The 10,130-nt window shown below is 46.7% G+C and overlaps 2 pseudogenes; both read right to left on the bottom strand.

Annotated features, from left to right (window-relative positions):
* Positions 1 to 796: 796 nt before the first annotated feature.
* On the bottom strand, positions 797 to 7,742 carry LOC136391522 (small ribosomal subunit protein eS1 pseudogene; annotated as a pseudogene).
* LOC136393124 (gap junction alpha-3 protein-like) lies at positions 7,621 to 9,633 on the bottom strand (annotated as a pseudogene).
* Positions 9,634 to 10,130: the final 497 nt, after the last annotated feature.

Here is a 10,130-nt window from a genome sequence, read left to right as displayed (position 1 = left end):
CCGCACACTTCAATATTGACAACTCATCCCACATGACCAGAGGAAGCCCTCTGAGGGGGGATTTGGCCCATGAGCCTTCATGTTGTGACCTCTGCTTTTTTTTATTCCTATGTAAACTTTTTATTGAAGTGGAATAAACATGCACTAAGCCAAGAAAGTCATTAAATTTTTTTTTTTAAATAAAAGACTATATGGTATTTGGGTTTTCTTAATTGTTAAATGTGACCTAAAAATAAATTTCTCTTAGAGTTGAAGTTAATTTAAAACATAAAAAGAGCCTTTTTTAAAATTACAAAAGCAATATCAACTCATTTTAGAAAAATCTAGAAATAGAGACAAGTATAAAGAAGATAGTAGGTCATCATGCTGTTCACCTGAAATGAACACAATGTTATATGTCAAGTATATGTCCATTTAAAAAAAATGGTGGAAATCAAAGTGACTTCTCAGTGAGAGCTGCCCAAAGGTGTTAGAATGTGAAGAACTAAACAACAAGATCAGGGCTTCTGATTCAGTAAAGTAACTCCATGTTTGGTTTAAAGATTCAGGAAAGTTCTTAAAGTTTCTCCTGATTCCAGGTGTTAGAATTCTAGGAGGAAATATTTAAAGAATTTCTGAATAATTTTTTAAGTTTATAACCAATGATGACTAGTCTCTTTTGCATGAAGTTTAATTAAAGAAAAATGAGTTTGAAACACATTTTCTTCTTTGGAGGGAAAGGCTATTGACTTTTTAAAAAAAATCACAGATTGGACATTTTATTTCTCATCATTAAATGTCCAAATTGTCAACAGATTCATGGACTGGGCTCATAGCCATCAGCTCTTCCACTTACAACACCTGTCTCCTCCCCTGTAGCTTTTTTAGAACTGCTATCTTCACCATGAAGCCCCATGAGGTCTCCCAGTAAAACTTAGGCTTCTTTAGCATTTTGACTTTTATAACAAAGACGTCATGGAGCAGATAAACAGATTGACAAGCCTTTCCAGTGCTGTCAGAGATCAGTTTATTGACCACTTCTTTCAAGGCATGGATCTGCAGCTCTCAGGTCATGATTTCCATCATCTTCTTCCAGATTTGGTGGACCTGTTGATGGTGAGCATAAGAGGTCTTTGGAATCTGATTGTTGCTTTTTTTTTTTATTTTTTTAGGAAAATCAACACAGAATAGACAAGCAAATAGCCATCAGTAGTCCTGACATCAACGTGAGCTTTACTTATCGTCTGCCATTTTCTTACCACAGAGCACATTTTGTCACAGGTAAGATCTACTCCACGGAAATCAGGCAGTTTTCACCCTGAATGTCCTCAGTAATTAGTTTGAATTTCTTAAATGCAGCCTCATCGTTCTGCAGCTCAGCGAGGCTCACTTCAAAAGAACACCATCGGATGTCATTCTGGTTCCTAGAGTTCTTGTGAGTAGCGTTTCCCAACATTCCTTCTATTGCACACAGCTGACACTACTTGCCACTCGCACCAGTCTTCCTCAGAAAATCAATCAACCACTTTCTTGTCAGCTCCTCTTTCGCCACCTTTCCTAGGGTGCTTGTTCTCACCCCTGCCATGCCCTGCTGAGAGAGACAAAAAGCTATTGACATTAACTTCCTAAGAGGAAACAGCATTTGAAATGTGATTCTCTCGCTGGGAAATTATGGGATTCTTTAATTGTGATTATGAGTAGTTGTATGATTTGGACATATTTCCAGAAATTCTTTGATATTCCTCTCCCCAAAGGAGTACCCAGTTCCCCTCCAGCTGAGTGTGGACAGACTAAGGGACTCATTCATAACTCATAGGATGGGGTGGAAATGATGTGGTCTGACCAATGACACCTGGTCACAGAGTCATGGCAGCTTGTTCTTGCTTTCTCTCGTGAATTACTCCTTCTGGGTGAGCCAGCTATGATGTTGTGAGGACACCAAAGGCCCCACCCAGCTAAGCCGCTCCCCAGTCCACACAGACATGAAGTAGGACAATATGTGGTAATGATTCCAGTTGCTGAGTTTTGAGGGATTGGTTGTGTGGCAGTATGTAGCCGGTATACTGGCTGACCCCACGAAAACTCCACAGAGCACCGGACACCCACAGAGCACCGGACACCCACAGAGCACCGAACACCCACAGCAAGGCCGTAGAAGAAACACTACAGGTCGCATGTTGTTTTAGGAAATAACTTAAATTGGAATTATCACCTCCCTTCACTTTCTGCTCCTGTATTCTATGTCTGCAGGGCACACACTCAGGTAGACAGAGGTCATAATTTAGAAGAGAAGATATCCATATTTATTCATTTGTCCATTCAGTAAAGACTTTCAGAGAATCTGATGCATGCCCAACACATTTTCTTTTGAACTACAAATAATAGCTATATTGAGTCTGGGGGAGGAGTACAGGGTATGAATATTCTTACAACTTCCATTTTCTGCTTTATTGACCAGTGAAACTGTCCTTAAGTGGATAGTCAAGGCTACCTTTTTGTCCCTAAGCAGATATTCCATTTGAACACTAACTCAGAGGAGGCAGTCATGCCATTGGTCACCTGTGCAAAAGGTCGTCTCTGTATCGCCACCAGAGGCTCTGTCAACAGTTCTCTGGTCCCAGGCGTGAACATCTAATAGATGAATTCATAGCCTGCCTGAAGCCACCAGGAGCTGGGGTGGAGCTGGTCACCTCAGTGGGACAGCCTGGGGTCTCAGGTTACCCAGAGCCATTGTGGGAGTACCTCTCCCATTCTACTCGTGTAAAATAGGGCCTGGCTAGACCCCTGCCATATCCTCTAAAAATGTGTTTCCAAGTGACATTTAATGTATGTGAAGCCTTCTGTGGATGAGATGTGGGCCAGCTGGTTCAGTCCCTTTCATCCTGTCACCTGTCTAACAGACATACTTGCCTTACAAGTATGTGACAAAGTATCTTCACTTTGTCAAGGTCAAACATGCTGCTGGCTGTTAAGGCAGCTCACGAGAAGTGCTTTTCCAGTCCAAAATACCAATTCCTCATTGCTGGGTTCACTGATGGTCCCCATGATGTCACATCCTAGTCCCTGGAACTTTATAATGTGACCTTATATGGCAAAAGGAACTTTGCAAAAATGACCGAGTTACAGATTTTTTTTTTTTTTTTTTGTATTTTTCTGAAGCTGGAAACGGGAAGAGACAGTCAGACAGACTCCCGCATGCGCCTGACCGGGATCCACCCGGCACGCCCACCAGGGGCGACGCTCTACCCACCAGGGGGCGATGCTCTGCCCCTCCGGGGCGTCGCTCTGCCGCGACCAGAGCCACTCCAGCGCCTGGGGCAGAGGCCAAGGAGCCATCCCCAGCGCCCGGGCCATCTTTGCTCCAATGGAGCCTTGGCTGCGGGAGGGGAAGAGAGAGACAGAGAGGAAGGAGGGGGGTGTGGAGAAGCAAATGGGCACTTCTCCTATGTGCCCTGGCCGGGAATTGAACCCGGGTCCCCCGCACGCCAGGCCGACGCTCTACTGCTGAGCCAACCGGCCAGGGCCCCGAGTTACAGATCTTGAGATGGAGAGATAATCCTGGATGACCTGGTGTGCCCTAAATATAATCACTGATGTCCTCATCAGAGGGGACAAAGGGACATTTGAAAGGAACAGAGGTAAGGAGGTGTGACAAAGGAGTGGGTGGAGGCTAGAGACCATGCCTGGGAGCCGGGGAGTGCCACAGCCTCCACAAACAGGAAAGGAGCAGATCTTCTCCTGGGGCCTCTGGAAGGAACAGGCCAGTCAGCAGCTAGGCTTCAGCCCAGCAACACTGAGCTCAGACCTCTGCCCCCAGAAGTGTCTGAGGATGAATCTGTGTTGTTTTAAGGCACTGAGTTTGTGGCGATTTGTGTAGCAGCCCCACAAAACTAATGTACTCCTCCTTCTGGCTACCATCCCTCTCTCAGTTCTAGTCTCCCCAGCATGTAGGTGTGGTAGAGTCACAGTTCCCACCCTGCCCACCAGCAGAGCTTGGGGCAGCTGGCCCAAAACTGGTGGAAATTCAAGTGCCATCCGACTACTTCCTTCTGCCTTTTACAGCCTCTAATGGAGAACCTCAACTTACCCTTCCTGCTCCTCAGCCTGGTCTCCCCTCATATCTCATTTCTCAGATCTCACCTCAGCTATTTTAAAAAGCTGTTTAAGAATTAAATATAGGCCCTGGTCAGTTGGCTCAGTGGAAGAGCATCAGCCTGGTGTGCAGGAGTCCCAGGTTCGATTCCCGGCCAGGGCACACAGGAGAAGCGCCCATCTGCTTCTCCACCCCTCCCCCTCTCCTTCCTCTCTGTCTCTTTCTTCCCCTCCTGCAGCCAAGGCTCCATTGGAGCAAAGTTGGCCCGGACGCTGAGGATGGCTCCATGGCCTCTGCCTCAGGCGCTAGAGTGGCTCTGCAGCAGAGCGATGGCCCAGCTGGGCGGAGCATTGCCTCCTGGTGGGCATGCCGGGTGGATCCTGGTTGGGCACATGCGCGAGTCTGTCTGACTGCCTCCCCGTTTCCAACTTCAGAAAAATACAAAAAACAAACAAACAAACAAAAGAATTAAATATAGAGATGGTAAAGTCAATGAACACAAAGGGTTAGTCCTTCTGTGTTAAGTATAGCTTTTGTACCCACTGAGAATATATGTATGTGTATAGATGTGCACACATGCCATATACATATATAGATATTTCCCTTTAAATCAATGTTGTGGGCAAATTAGCAACATGTGATGAATCTTTGAAGGTGCTATTGGTTGAATTTTGAGCAATGTTTATACTGGTGCAGCAGCAGTTTCCTTATCTCTTTACAGTCAACCCTTCCCTACCTGACCCCAGGCAATCCGGACCTGCCTCTGCTAGTGTCACCGCCCCAAGTATTAGGTAAAAAACATGTTTTTCATCTTTAAGGGAATCTGGCATATGAGAAACCTAGCAAAATAGATTTTTTATTTTTATGTAAAATGTATTATTAATTTTAGAGTGTAGTTAGAAAGTTTATGAGCATTTGACTAAGTCTGTAAACAATACAGGGATGTATACAAGAATTTGAAAGTCCTTACATTATTTATAACTTTGTTTCATTAGAGTTTTCTTTTTAGCAAGTAAATTTAATGGGGCATCATTAGACTTTTTAAAGAGTTGTTACAAATATCAGCAAAAGTGTTTACAAGAAAAAATTTGAGAAAAGGGATTTTATTCAGTAATATTAAAGAATTAAATAAAGCATTAATAGAGAATAAAAGAAAACAACACTTAACTAAGAAGAGACCTAATCTCATTAGGTTAATTTTTTAAAGAATGTTTCAGTTCCATTCACAGTTCTTTTTCCAGGTGTTCTTGTATGAGAAATCTACGATCTAGCCACTTAAAGATCAGAAAACACTAGGGAATATCAGAATATTCTGGCTTGCTCTTTTTACCATTCTCTCTTTCTTATGTTTCCTTTTCAAATTTGTTTATTTATTCATTTTAAATGTATTGGAATGACATGGTTCACCAAAACATACAGGGTTTTTTTCTTTTGTTTGTAAACGTATGGTACACTTTTTTTTTTTTTTTAATTTCATGGGGAAAGAAGGATAACTGAGCAAAATAAATATTGAAGAAAAGAAAGTGATTCTGTCAGAAATGATTTAGAATTTACAAAATGGACTTGGGTACTGTAAATGTAGTGATGTGTGTGACCCTTTTTATAACTTTTACAGAGCGTACAGAGCCATTTAAATGAGTGAGCTTCTAAACACAGGGGTAAAAAAATAATTGCCTCATATATGACAAATTAAAAAATAATATGTATAAATATAACAGGTATAGCATTTGGGTTTAAGAATAAACTTAAGGATGAAATATTCCATTCTCTTGAGAAGAAAATAGTTTTGGTGAAATTTTTAAATAATTACAGATTAGGAAAACTATATCTGGAACCTGGCCCACCTGAAGGGAGAGGCAATTTCTGTCCCTATTGACAGCTGAATGCTTACAATGACAAGTTGAACAGAGAGCGAACTTGCCCACTTCTGGCTGGGAGGCAGAAGGAGCCCGTCTCAGTGCCACAGATACCTCAACGAGCAATACGATTAAGATGTGCTTTCACTGTTTACATGAATTGAAATCAGAGCATTCACTTGTATAAATACATAGGCACTGTTGCAGAATTTTACTCTGTATAAATGGCAGGTTTTCAAGGAGGCGGAGCTAATTTTACATCCTACTCAGGCTCTGAGCCGGCCAAGTAGACTGTGGTCAACTGCCGACGCCCAATGCTGGCCTCCTCATGACATATGGGAATAAAGTACAATTTTAAAATGCAGAAGTTAAATACAACTATAGTCTTACTCTCACCACCCCACACCACACTCATTCTCAAATCGATATGAACAACAAGCTTCTTGTTATGAACAGTCTCCAGGTTGGCCCCTATGGGTATGGACAGGGTTCCCAGTTACTTGGAGAACTGCGCTTTCCTTGTCTGATAAGTGTTACTGCGTTTTCTAAACAACTACAGCTTCCTGCCACAGCACTGTTCACACCAGAACTTTGTAGTGGCCCTTCTCAGCCAGGAGAACTCAGCCTCACTGCCCTGAGGTCCCGAGGGCACCCTGCCTGTGATGTGACCTTCTCTCTCAGGCATCCACAGTGCCACTACTTATGCCCCAGCCCTGGGGAGAACTGATGTAACAGTCACTCAATACTCTCATAGAGCTCAGCTCCCTCTCCTCGTCCCCCTGTCTGAGAAAGGGTGCAGGACACGCGCAGGAAGTGAGTGTGTTCCAGCTTGGAAATGATCCGTCCTGGCTCACAGCTGCTGAGCACACCAGTGAACTAGCTGCCCACTATGAGCTGAGACCAGGAGTCACAGTCTTTCCCTCAGACAGTTTAGGGGGTCACAAAAGAGTCATCAGAAAATGAAAGGAATTCATAGAACAAGTGGATCAGTTGACAGTGTACGGAGTTGTACTGAGTAAGGGCTGACTGTGATCAGCAGCTGCTGGAGGGAAAGTGTGACGAGGGCCAGGCTCAGCGTCACCCCTGCTCAATGGGTCGGACAGACAGTGACTGAGACAGAACAGACTGAGTGTGCTGCAGGAAATTCTGTCATCTTCCAGCCACACCCACCCACACAGCAGCCTTCCCTGTCACAGCAGCCGTCCGCGCGATGACAAACCCCGCACGCTCACGAAGTCACACATGCCCTTACGTGGGGAGTGGACCCAGACACTTTTATTTACACTTTAGAAAGCACACGGGCTGCCCACAAAGAATGGTTAGGAAACGTGAAGAGGTTCACGGTACAGTTAAAAAGGTGTAGTCACTCACTCATCTGTATCAATAACTTTCCTGGCAACAGCAGTTACTTTCCCATTCAAAAACTTCACAACTTCAAGTATTTGGAAGGCTTTCCCCTGCTTTTATTTGGTACATTCTCACAGGAATTAGCTGGCTCATGAAGTCAAAGCATTTCTCCAAAAGAAAATTCAAATCTTCACCACTGGGAATGGGACAAATGAGCACTCCCTCAGTCAGCAGCACTACAGTACTATGTTTCTTTCATTTTTCCTGAAGGGGAGAACGGGGGAACCAGGCCTGTCTGTATGATTCAAAGCAGAAAATATTTGAAAACAAGCACAAAGGCAGCCTGCCAGTTTCATTGCCGTCTCCTCAGCTGTTAACACGATCTCAAGTGCGGCTGCATTTCCACCTGCTTCCGTCCCAGCCCCTGTGCCCTCGCCCACGAATCTCTGCCTCTGGGGGCTGCTCATTGTCACGTGTCATGAGCCTGTGCTGGAGAGCCTGGGCTTCTCATGCAATTTCAGAATCTCAAACGACACTACATAGTCTTGCTCTAAGTCCCCTTTCAGTGCAGTTTGGCAAATATTCCAAATGCACTTCCACCCTGAGTTACAGGTGTCGCACAGAGATAGGGCTAAGTGCAGCATGACCTTCCGGGCTGCCCAGGGGCTCCGGAGCTCAGGACAGAAAACCTAATGGCCCCAAACTGAAGTAGACACCTGCCTCTTTATCACCGCAGAACAGTCCCCCAGAGACAGAAACGCTTGCAGAGGCTGCCTGTGGGTTTCTGGGCTCATGGGGTGCCGTAAATATCTTTAAAGGCCATCAGTCCCGCACCCCACTTTGCCCCCAGCCCCACAGAAAGCATCGACCTCTCCCCACTCCACCTCCAGCGTGAAGGACAGCAAGCGCCAGCGGGAGCAGAACCCTGACCTCTCCGGTGATCTCCGCCCCGCCAGTGCTCTGTCACTCAGGGCTCTCTACCTGCTCAGTCAAGTGCACTTGGTTTTGGTTGCTAGAAAAGAGGTCATTATAAAGCTATCTGGGGAGACCACCCCTAGATGGCCAAGTCACTGGGTCTGGCCCGACTGCTGCTGGACTTCCTGGCCTTGCTTGACCCTCTGGGGTCTGTGGGGAGCAAAGTTGTCTGTGCATCTCCACAGCGGTGCTCCCTGCCTGCTGCCCCTCATCGGGGGGCACTTCCGATCTGCTTTCTCCCGAGATGCAGCTATCCCCATTCTCCAAGAGGACAGGCTCTTTGCCACCTGCTCTGCCCTCCTGGGGGGGTGGCTGGGGGCTGCCTGGAGGGGTAGAGGAGGAAGATGTGGACACAGGTGGGGAGACCTTCCTCACAGAAGTCTGCTGCTCGGGTTCCTGGTTGGCCCAGTCCTGCTCTGTCATTAGCAGGTGATGGCTACTATTGTACAATTTGTCAGCGTGACCCTGCCCCTGTGTCTGGGACAGGGCTGCCATGCTGAAGTCTGTTGCTGGGAGAGGGGACTTGGGATAAGCCGTGGCCATTGCCTGTCCCAGGGAAGAGGGAGAGTGAGTGTAGTAAGGAGGGCACCCCACCGTGCTGATGGCTGTGGCCTAGCAGGAGGGCAGTGGGATCGTATCCCCAGGTGTTGCACAGCTTATCCTAGAATCGGCGGTCTCTGGGATGTAGTGGTTGGTCATGCCCTGTTTTAGCTTCTTCCAGCCCAGGTGGTAGATCTCCAGCACGTTGAGTAAGAGGGACAGGCAGGCCACGGCCAGCATGAAGATGATGAAGATGGTCTTCTCCGTGGGCCTGGAGATGAAGCAGTCCACGATGTTGGGGCAGGGCCACCGGTCACAGCGGTAGAGTGGCTTCAGCTGAAAGCCATACAGATAGTACTGTCCGACGATGAAGCCCACTTCAAAGAGCATCTTAAAGATGATGTTAAAGACATAGGTCCGGAGCAGGGCCCCGGCGATGCGGATCTTCCCCCAGGCATCCCGCATCGGGAACCTGTCCGGGACATGGTCGCTGTCTTTCTTCAGCTGCTCCTCCTCCCGCTCTTTCCTCTTCTCCTCCATGCGCACGATATGCAGCACGTGCCCCAGGTAGACGAGGGTGGGCGTGGACACGAAGATGATCTGCAGGACCCAGAAGCGGGTGTGGGAGATGGGGAAGGCTTTGTCGTAGCAGACGTTCTCGCAGCCTGGCTGCTTGGTGTTGCAGGCGAAGTCTGACTGCTCGTCTCCCCACACCGACTCCACCCCAGCTCCCAGCAGCAAGATTCGGAAGATGAACAGGACTGTCAGCCAGACCTTGCCGATGACCGTGGAGTGCTCCTGTGCGGTATCCAAAAGTCGCCCCAGAAGACTCCAGTCGCCCATTGTTCCAGACTGCCAGCCTGTGAGAAAATATATTCTTTAAGTTGCACGTAGGACAGATGAGCTCATGCACAACCACCCAAATGGATAGGCGTCCTTGTACGTGGGGATTGGAATATAGGATCGTGTGGCTGTCCTTCCACTCCCCAATTTGGACTGTCCTGCAGAGCTCTCCACAAACATACTTGTGCATGTAAATGTGTGTGCCAGTGTGCTTCTGTGCATGTGTGTTCATGTATGGACGTTATGTACACACACATGAGTATGCATTGTGGACCTGTCTGTGTGTGACCTGCAATTCAGGGTTAAACCATGATCTCCAGCACCAAACTGTGATACCCTATATAAGTGTGGTGTAAATGAGACAAACACAGGTTACTTAAGCCCCTTCAGAGATGAGAAAGCAAGAGCTAAAAAGAGCAGTGATTTGCCTCAGGAACAGGGACCATTTCTGGCCTCCTAACTCCACCCTGGGCTCTTCAGGGCTCTGTCTCTACAGG

Source organism: Saccopteryx leptura, chromosome 2 (assembly GCF_036850995.1).
Source record: "Saccopteryx leptura isolate mSacLep1 chromosome 2, mSacLep1_pri_phased_curated, whole genome shotgun sequence".
Classification (NCBI taxonomy): Eukaryota; Metazoa; Chordata; class Mammalia; order Chiroptera; family Emballonuridae; genus Saccopteryx; species Saccopteryx leptura.
This window is presented reverse-complemented; position numbering and strand designations above follow the sequence as displayed.